The sequence below is a fragment of the Monodon monoceros genome, unplaced genomic scaffold (assembly GCF_005190385.1).
Source record: "Monodon monoceros isolate NGI ecotype Baffin Bay Population unplaced genomic scaffold, NGI_Narwhal_1 Super_Scaffold_3, whole genome shotgun sequence".
Classification (NCBI taxonomy): Eukaryota; Metazoa; Chordata; class Mammalia; order Artiodactyla; family Monodontidae; genus Monodon; species Monodon monoceros.
Genome location: NW_021703780.1, coordinates 10,557,418 through 10,567,002, shown reverse-complemented (window position 1 = coordinate 10,567,002; position 9,585 = coordinate 10,557,418). Strand labels below are relative to the sequence as shown.

At 42.5% G+C, this 9,585-nt stretch overlaps 1 protein-coding gene across 1 annotated transcript in view; it reads right to left on the bottom strand.

Moving 5' to 3' along the window:
* PHACTR1 (phosphatase and actin regulator 1) overlaps nt 1-9,585 on the bottom strand; it is a 535,135-nt gene that overhangs the window by 378,046 nt on the left and 147,504 nt on the right.

The window sequence follows — 9,585 nt, the reverse complement described above, 5'->3', positions numbered from 1 at the left end:
AGTCTAGCGCATGTCGTCAGTCTAGCGCATGTCGTCAGTCTAGCGCAGTTTGCACATTCAGTGATTGTTAGCTGTTCGCATCCCAGCCTAGCATGGTATTTGGGGAATAATGTGGCCTCCATGAATATCCTTTCAATATTGATTCACTCAAACCAATAAATATATGCATAGCAGTCTTCTAACTACTATGAAGATGGAAAGAAGTACCCACATAAGAACAGAAGAATTGACACAGTGGACCAGATTCATCACCTGCTATTCACGTATGAAGTGGGGTAGTAAAGTGGGCGTTGTGGGTTCAAATCCTGATGCTTTGCCTCTGTGTTGCTTGGTTTTACCATCTGAAAAGTGGGGATGATAATATTATCTGCTTCCCAGAGTTCTTATGAGGACCCAATAAAGATAACTGTAAAATATTTAGTACTCAGTGATTGTTGGCTTTTGATATCATTATGTTTTGTTGTTGATCCGGCCCTGCATACGGCTCTGACATGGGCACAAAGGTCCTGAGGGAAGGGGCACAGATCAGATTTGAAGGAAATCAGGAGGAAGGAAAGAATTAGAACAGGAGCTTTGAAGCTTCTGGAAGATTCCAGAGGATTCTGGGCACCTGGGAAAAGTGAGGGGAGGATGCAGAAAGGAGCCTCCCTCCCGATGCCTGATTCAGAGGCTTCCCTGCACCGGTTACATTTAAATTGGTTGAGTGGCCCTGGACAATGACATTCCTCTTGACTCCACCCTCCTGCTCAATTTCCACATTCAACTGGGCGAAACAGACCCAGGCTCTCATCCCAGAGAGCTTAACCCTCTCCCAGGTCTCTCCCTACCCCATCTGCCCCACTGCCTCGGCCTTGTTTCCAACTCATCGTGCAAGTTTCCTGCTCAGATGATTGCTCCAGCCCCCCAAACTCGCCATAGCTTCCAGCCACACCTCTGTCATCCTCTCTGCACTTGAGCAAAGTTAACCTGCTTGAAAAACATGACTGCAAGCAAGAACCGTATTAAAATATTGAAACTGTGAACCACCGCACAGCATCTCCAGACTCTCAACGACCCCCTGCTGCTACACGTGCCATCGCAATGCTGCTGATCTGAGAAGAGGCAGAGGTGAAATCTTAAGTGGATGAAAGATTGATCGCACGGAGCCATAAATTCCAAATGAGTCCACTGAAAACAGTGCGTCTGAATCTGTCCCAAGGCTCTTTATCCACCTCCTCCCGTTTTAGACGACGGTTCCAAAGGATAATATCTAATATTTCCAAGGGAAGTTAAAAGAGAGAGAAGACAACTTGATGAGGCTGAGTTTGCACAGGTGCTCTAAATATTGCAGAAGTGATTTAATTCTCAAGGGCCTCCTCTAACATCCTCAGGGCAACCACGTTACCAGGCTGAGCCCCAGCTGCACTTGTACTTGTGGGCTCCCCACTCAGCCCTTGGTTATACACAGTATTCCATGTGTAAGTTAGCTCGGCATCCCGTCCCTGCAAGATGGTCAGTTCCTCGAGGACTGGAATCAGGGACTCAATCTCTATTGCCCAGTGATTCTATGACCCTGGTAATAATTTCAATCCCAACTTCCTTCTATCTTTCAATTATACGGGTTGAATTACATCTATAAGCCCCTGGCAAACAGCAGAGGTCTTTCAAAAGTGCTTCCATAAAAAAGTTCATCCATTCGTGCATTTGGATCAATAAATTCATAGCACCTTATTATTTTCTCAATCTGCAGGTATTTCAAGTATTTATGATTTTGTGGGCATCATCAAATTATGATTTATAAAGGGGATCCTTATACACATGGCAAAGCATTAGATAAGATCCTCTCTGAGATCCTAATGTTTATTCATCCCTTTATTTACTAAATATTCATTGAAGATTTCTTCCGTGAACTCTGCTAAGTGCTCTGGAATCAAGGTGAAAAGGTATGATTTTGACCTTACGGAGTGACAGACGTTAAAGAGACAACTATGCCCAACATGATATGGGTAGGAAGCACAGTTGGAGACTTTCTGAGATTTTACGCGGGTAGCTCACTCGCACTCCCCGCTGTAACACGGGTACACGGACCATCAGCATCTCCGCTGATGCTGGAGAGTGAACGAGCCTGGGCGGGAGAGAACTCCATCTGACTCCAAAGCCTGAATTCTTGACACCCAACCCAAACTACTCTGGTGAACGTTTGGAGGGAGACAGGAAAGGTGTCACAGGGTGGTGATGTAAGAGTCACCCAATGACTGAGGAGCAGTTTGCCAGGTAGACAAGCTGATTCCAAGGAGTGAGAGCAAGTGCAAAGCCATGAGTGTGAAGGCCCAGAGCACACTCAGGGCACGTCCAGAGGGCTGCGCGCTAAACAGGATGATGGCTGTGAAGCAAGGCTGAGGGTAGATAAAGGACCAGACTCTCTATGCGTTTGGTTCCTCTGTATACTGGATGGTCTGGTATACGGTAGGCGTTCTCTATTCTCAGTTGGTTAATTAGGACTGGATCATGTGCCTCATTCCATTATGCAGTGTTGCTTAGTATTTTCTTCCAGGTGATGCATTGTCTCAAAAACTACTTTGACTCTAAATCAACACCCAAGCCTTTGATGATCATTTGCTGAACTTCAGAAGGAAACAGCCTCCTATTCCCCAAAACACACACACCATCAGCTTGACAAGAGCACAAGCACACCTGCAAGTCACTTTACTGCAGGTGGTTGGTGGCTTTCGATGTCCACACAGATGGCTTTTCTATGAGCTTAGGCTAAGGGTGCAGCACGTTTGGGGCACTTTTTCCCATGATGTAAATTTTGGAATCAATATTTCTGAGCCTGGGTGGAGTCTCTTTAATCTGACTGTACAGAGTAAGTATCTTCATGCTCATCCTTGCAGGAGACGTCTTTCCAGACAAGACAGTGAAGTCTTTCATTCCTACAGGCAGGGATATGCTGAAGCTCAGAGGATCGTTTGCTCACCAGAGCTGAATTCTAACTCTGAAGTTCACTAACTGTGTGACCTTGGGTAAGTCTCCTACCTGCTTCTTGCCTCAGTTACCTCATCTGTGAAATGGGCATAATAATGATGCTAATATGAGTATTGTTACAACTGTAAATAACACATCGTTGGATCATCATGAAGGTTACAAAATTAACGTATGCTTTCAGTTAGGACAACACCAGGCACATTGTGAGCAGCATTTAAATATTTGTTCTTTGTATAGGAGGCCCTACAGAAAGTATGTGTGAAATCCAGCCTTTGCTCTGCTCACGCAGCCCTGTGTGTGCAGAGGGGCACCTTTTCCTAACTGGCACAGAGGCACTGGATGGACCAGCAGCAGCCCTGCTTGTAGAGGCGATGAATTTGTCCTTATTCACCTGCACTTCTTTGCTCTCTTTCTTTTCTGTTCATCGAGAAATATTTGTGAAACAGACACACTGGAAAGCTTTATTAGATTGGTCATGAAGTGTCCCCAATCTCCTGTCATGTTTCTAACCTCCACAGCTTTATCGTAACGGGTAGCCAAGAAACACACGGTGGACCAGACCATCATCATCATTCCATGCATGGTCTCTGGTCTTCCTCTGCGCTTGTACACAGAATGCCGGCACCTCACAAGCGACACTTAAGGCACCTGTTATCATGTGGTCACACTGGGTTTCTTCAGTTCCTCTCCAAAAAGCTTGAAACACATGACAATGCAAGCCAAGCTTATTTAGCAATTTCCCCATTGATCTGAACTAACTGAAAGGCTCCATTGCTGCATGGGAGTGGACATAAATATCCACAGTGGTGATTTCCAGTGTTAGCCCAGAAACCAGAAGAACAGCTGAATAACACGAGGGGTTACACTTCCAGGTCAAATGGGACAAGGCAGCTTCCGTTTACTGGTCTGTCAAGTACAAGGTAATAAATGGAGGATTTTTATTCCTAGAGGCAGCATTGAAGAAAGGCAACATTGAAGAAAGCCCTCGACTTGATATCAGAAGGCTGAGCTTGAGTATTGGCCCTGCTTGGCTCTCAGTGACCTTGGGCAAATCCAACAATTCCACTCTTAGAGCTAGAATGGGCCTCAGCGGTCATGATATTGAGCTGGTGAGTTTAAGTGACTTGCCAAACATAACTGAGTTAGTGACAGAGTGGAGACCCTCACTCTTGGCTCCTGGCCCAGGGCTCTTGGAGAACCAAGAAACCTTTGCTGTCATGATGAGGGATAAAAAAATTTTCCAGATAAATTGTAACATGCACTCTTTTGAACACACTAAGTACAAAGTCCACATGTCAAGGTTCTGTGGGAATTCAGTCCTTATGTTTCTGAGTCATTTGGAGTTAACTCATCTAAGTGTTATTCTTTGGAGAGCTACTGATGTCCAAAGTGCCCTTTAAGCTTGGTTCTTTACATAAGTCTTTTTTCTTTCTTTTTTTTTTTTTTTTTGATGAAAAAATAGGAAATTCTTTGCCGGGAATACACACATTTGAATGCCAGATGCTTTAAAATTTTCTTTCAGACTCAGTATCTGCCAACTCTGAGTTAGTTCTAATGCTCTATTTTTTAAATAAATTTATTTACTTATTTATTTATTTTTGGCTGCATTGGGTCTTCGTTGCTGTGTGTGGGCTCTTTCTAGTTGCGGCGAGCGGGGGCTACTCTTCGTTGTGGTGCGAGGGCTTCTCATTGCAGTGGCTTCTCTTGTTGCGGAGCACGGTCTCTAGGTGCACGGGCTTCAGTAGTTGTGGTGCACAGGCTCAGTAGTTGTGGCTTGCGGGCTCTAGAGCACTGGCTCAGTAGTTGTGGTGCACGGGCATGCTCTGCGGCATGTGGGATCTTCCTGGACCAGGGCTCGAACCCGTGTTCCCTACACTGGCAGGCAGAGTCTTAACCACTGCACCACCAGAGAAGTCCCTAATGCTCTATTTTAAAATAAGAGGAGAGTAGGGTTTGGTCCCAACTTCAACTCTCAGAACAGCAAGCTGAAATAAGCAAAGCATATCTTAAGTCATTCGAGTATGCGTTCTTATTTTTCTGGAATGTTTATAAGGATTTTGTTAACGGGGTAGGTGGAAATCAGGATTGCTATTCTATGTGTTATGGTTCAAGGTAGAGACCCACTGGATTTGCTCTTCTTACGTTTTATAAGAGGTCCTTTTAGTTTGATGCTACGTTTGGAAAAATGTTTGGGCACCATATTATTGTGGCTAAGAGAGGCATGTAGATGGGTGGTCCAGTGGGGATGAAGTGAATGGGAGGGAGCCTTGTGTAGCCCACCAATGAGGAGAGCTTTAGCTGAAAAGGAATAGAAGTGGAGAGAATGGATGCAGGCATATGGTACTATGGTAGAGCCCTGTTTTGAGGATGAAGAAAGACATGATTAATGACCATTTGGTTTCTAAAACTGTTCTTCTAATAGCTTAAGCTGTAGTTACTGAAACAGGGCTCTGCATCTCAGTGAACTGCAGTAAGTCAGGTTGTATCCAGAAATAAGGTCAGCTCTGTCTATATCCTCAACTCTCAGGTGCTTTCTGATGGATTATCCTTCCAGAAGAACAAGCTCTGAGAATCCAGAGTCTCTCTAGACCTTTGCTACTCAGTGTCCCCAACTGTCTAGCAACGTTGGCATCACCTGGAAGCTTCTTAGAAATTCAGAGTTTTAGGTCCACTTAGTCCTACTGAATCAGAATCTGCATTTAGACAAGATTCCCAAGTGATTTACATGCACATAAAAGTCTGAGAAATACGGTTCTGGAGAAGAGGTGGGGAAACTATTTCTGCAAAGGACCAGATAGTAAACATTTCAGGCTTTGCACACCAGAAGGTCTCTGTTGCAAATACTCAACTCTGCCATTGTCGTACGAAAGCAGCCATCAACTCTCTGTAAACAAACTGGCGTGTCTGTGTTCCCATAACTGTTATTTACAACACGGGGGGTGGGGGGTGGGGCTGAGAGTCACAGCCATATGTTGTTCCCGAACAAAGCAGAAAACAAAGTCCCTTCCCTTATGTCCTTCTTGGTTCTTACTCCTCTGCCTGTGGACGTTCACCTCCCCCTCCCTAAATAATCCTCTCCTCTTCCCTTGATTCCATTTCCTTTCACTGTCTGGGCAATTCCTACTCATGTTTAAAGGCTCATTTCACATACTACCTCTTTTCTAGGCTTCCTGTGCTTCCTCAGAATTAACTGGTCCTCCTTTATGTTTCAAAAACCCTTTACAGGAGCATCTAATGCAGTGCTTGTACTTCACACAGAAAGGTTTTCTCTTCCACTAACTTCCAAGCTACTTAAAGGCTCTGTGGGCATCTACTGGTTTCCATGTCTTTCCTTCCCCCGAAAATGTAATCTCCTTGAACAGGCACTGTGTCTTATTTATGTTTGCACATCTGGTGCCCAGCACAGTGATATAGTGTGTACCAAATAAACATGTATTACTTTTTCATCTCTGATCTAAACTGGTCTTACTTTAAGAAATACATTTAGAATTAAAGAGAAAAATGGACCTAGAAGAATCGCACAACATGGGAGTACCAGGCACTGAAAATACAAAGATGTGGTCCCTGCCCACCTTGAGGAGGATATACCTGGATCCAGCACATCTAAAGAACTATAGCAAAGAACAAGAATGATGAAGAATTTCAGGGGCATCCTCATAACATGAGGGAAGGTTGAACTAAAAAAGTCATAGGATTGAAACAAACCAGATTCACAATTCATTAATGTATAATAGGGGACTCTCCTTTTTAGGGACTAAAATATTCACGCTGTGTATCCCCCTACTTTCTTCCTTGTATCAAGATACTAGGAGAACTGAGTGATTAAGATGTTGCTCTATGTACATGAAATCAGAAAGAAATGTGAAAAGGGAGGAGTGTGTATGTGTGTGTGTGTGTGTGTGTGCGCGCGCGCGTGATATAACCCCTTTTCAAAACTTTTATCATGGAGATGTTCAAACATCCAGTAAAAGTGGAGTAAATAGTATGAAAAACATGCCCATCATTCACTTCCAATAACATTTTCCAAACCTTTTTTCCACCCCTCTGCTTTTAAAACGTTAGGATTTTTCAAACAGATCCAAGCCATCGTGTTATAATATATCACTAATAAATACTACAGTGCACACCTTTAACAGATAAGTTTTCTTTCTATTGTAGTCACCATACCCTTATATATTTCCTAGTTCTGTCCAATGATAAAGCTTAGAAGCAATGAAGATCCAGTAGTAATAAGCACCCCTAGCATCTCAATTGTGGTTTTAAAACGTCACTTCCCATTAAAAAGGAATGAGGGCTCCTTGGAGAGATGGATGACACTGGGAATAGGATAGGAAATGTACAAAACGAGCTCTGGACATCTTATTAGGCCAGAAAGCAAGGATGCTATCAGAGACTACTGGAACCATTTCAAAAGGCACAGGAGCTAACTTGAAGGGGCTCCTACTGGCCAAACATGACACAGTTTGAGCATCAAAAGGAATAATGACAGCAATGGATTAAAACACATTTGGTATTTTAAAACCCATGTGTTCATAATGGTACAAAAACTCATGGTGACTCACTGGTCACCAACTCATTATTCTATTTATAAACAAAAGGAAAAATATAATGAATCATACAGCCTGCCTTTCACACATCCTGAAATTGTATTTCGAGGTAACCAGAAGTTTGATGAGGGAACATTTTTCTTTAAAAAAGAAATTCAGCTAATAAATGCAGAAGAAATGAACGAATTATAAAAAGACCATTTCAACCTGAAATTAAATAGTGAATCTCAGCAAGAATCGTTAATGGCTGTTACAATATTTAGATGTAAATTTGATGAACTTCAGAATGGATGATAACACCTAACAATGCTTGACAACTTCAGGCTGATAACACCTAAACCCATTAATCGATCTTAACATCACTAAAGGTGAGACAAGCAGATATCCCATGACTACCCACGAAGTACTTATGGCAAAGGACTGAACCTGAATCTAACTGAGCCAGTTTACAGGAAATATGGGGAATGGGATCACATGTTAAATGACACCACAGGGATGAAGTGAACTAAATCTAGAATGTGGGGAATTCTACAGATGAAAGAAAAAAAATTCTGTTATTTCCACAATAAATGGAATGATAAAGGGGGGAGACTTATGAATGAAAAGGGGTATACAAACCAAATGCAATGTGAGATATTTTTTTGGATCTTGATTAGAACAGACCAACAGTAAAAATAAAAAATTGTGAGATAGGACATGTAAACACAGTGAAGAGTTTTGAGGCATTTTGGGGGGGGGTACATCTGAGACATGTCAAAGCCTAGTGAGTCAGGTGTCAGATCTACAGACTCATGTGCCAAGGTCAATGGCTCCCAGAGCTGAGTGAATGTTGGCAAATTCTTTATCTGTCCCCTTTTGCTTGAATTTGGCTTCCTATTCTCTGTTAGGAAGGCTTTCTTCTTCTTTAGGCGTCAACTTTCATAGTGACCATCATATGCCTTAGATTCCTCCCTGGATTGACTAGATTTGGGTCTCTGTGTTTCAGCCACATATTTACTGACAGTCTCCTGTGACTCCTGTGACTTCTCCACGAACCTAAGTTCATTCCTTACAGATGATAATTATAGTTCTAGTCCCAAGATGGTGATTTTAGTTCCTGGCTTTGAGAACTACTTTTCCTCAGGGAATGATATTAGCACTTGGTTTTGAGAGCAAGTTGATAAAAAAAAATCACTTCAGTGAAGACCTTTAGAAGCTGATAAAAGCTAGCTTCCAACTCTTACCAGTCCAAGGATTCCCATCATAAAATGAACACGTGTGGCTCTTTACTTTCAGATGGAAGGGAAAGTATGTGTTATGAGGTTGTATGTGTTATGAGGATGGGGTTGTGAAGCTTTGACGTACTCAGAAGGGGAGATCTCATGCTCTTCAGAAGAGAAAGAGAAGAATGCATGTGTGTTACGTATGCAATTATGCATGTACCTGCTGTAGACCCTCCAGGTAAAATTCCCAAGGGATCAGGCTCCATTGTGTTTTCTGGATGATTATCATTTTAAACTTTTCAGAGGCTGACATTTTCTAATAAAAATCATTGTACCAAATCCCTCTCCAAACAGGGGATTCATAAAATCCCCTTGATGAAACATGTAATCATACATTAATGAATCTTCCATTTAGATGAATGGAATTAGGTTGTACAGCAACATTCTGAAAAAAGGGAAAAAAAAAAGAAAAAGAAAAGTGTTCCAAACAAGATACGCATTTCCCCGAAATCAGTGTGTCAAAGAATATCTTTGAATTGACAGAGCAATGTGTTATTACACCTACAGGTACTGCCACAGTCTCTGACAACTTATTGAAGAAAATGTGTATGTTTTGTCTGAGCCAATTAGGGATGCTCTTGATGCACGGGAAGCATCGGAGTTTTCTACTGTGTCCCTCTTCAGCTACAGTGATCATTCAGCCAGCTCATTTGTTTTTCCCCTTTCATTCTATCCAACAAAATGTACTGAGGATCTGTTACCGGCACTTTGTCAGATGCTCTAGGGCCATATAAATTCTCAGACTATGAAATAAGGTCATATATGGCCATGTCTTAGTCACCCTATAACCCTAGCACCTAGGACAATCCTTG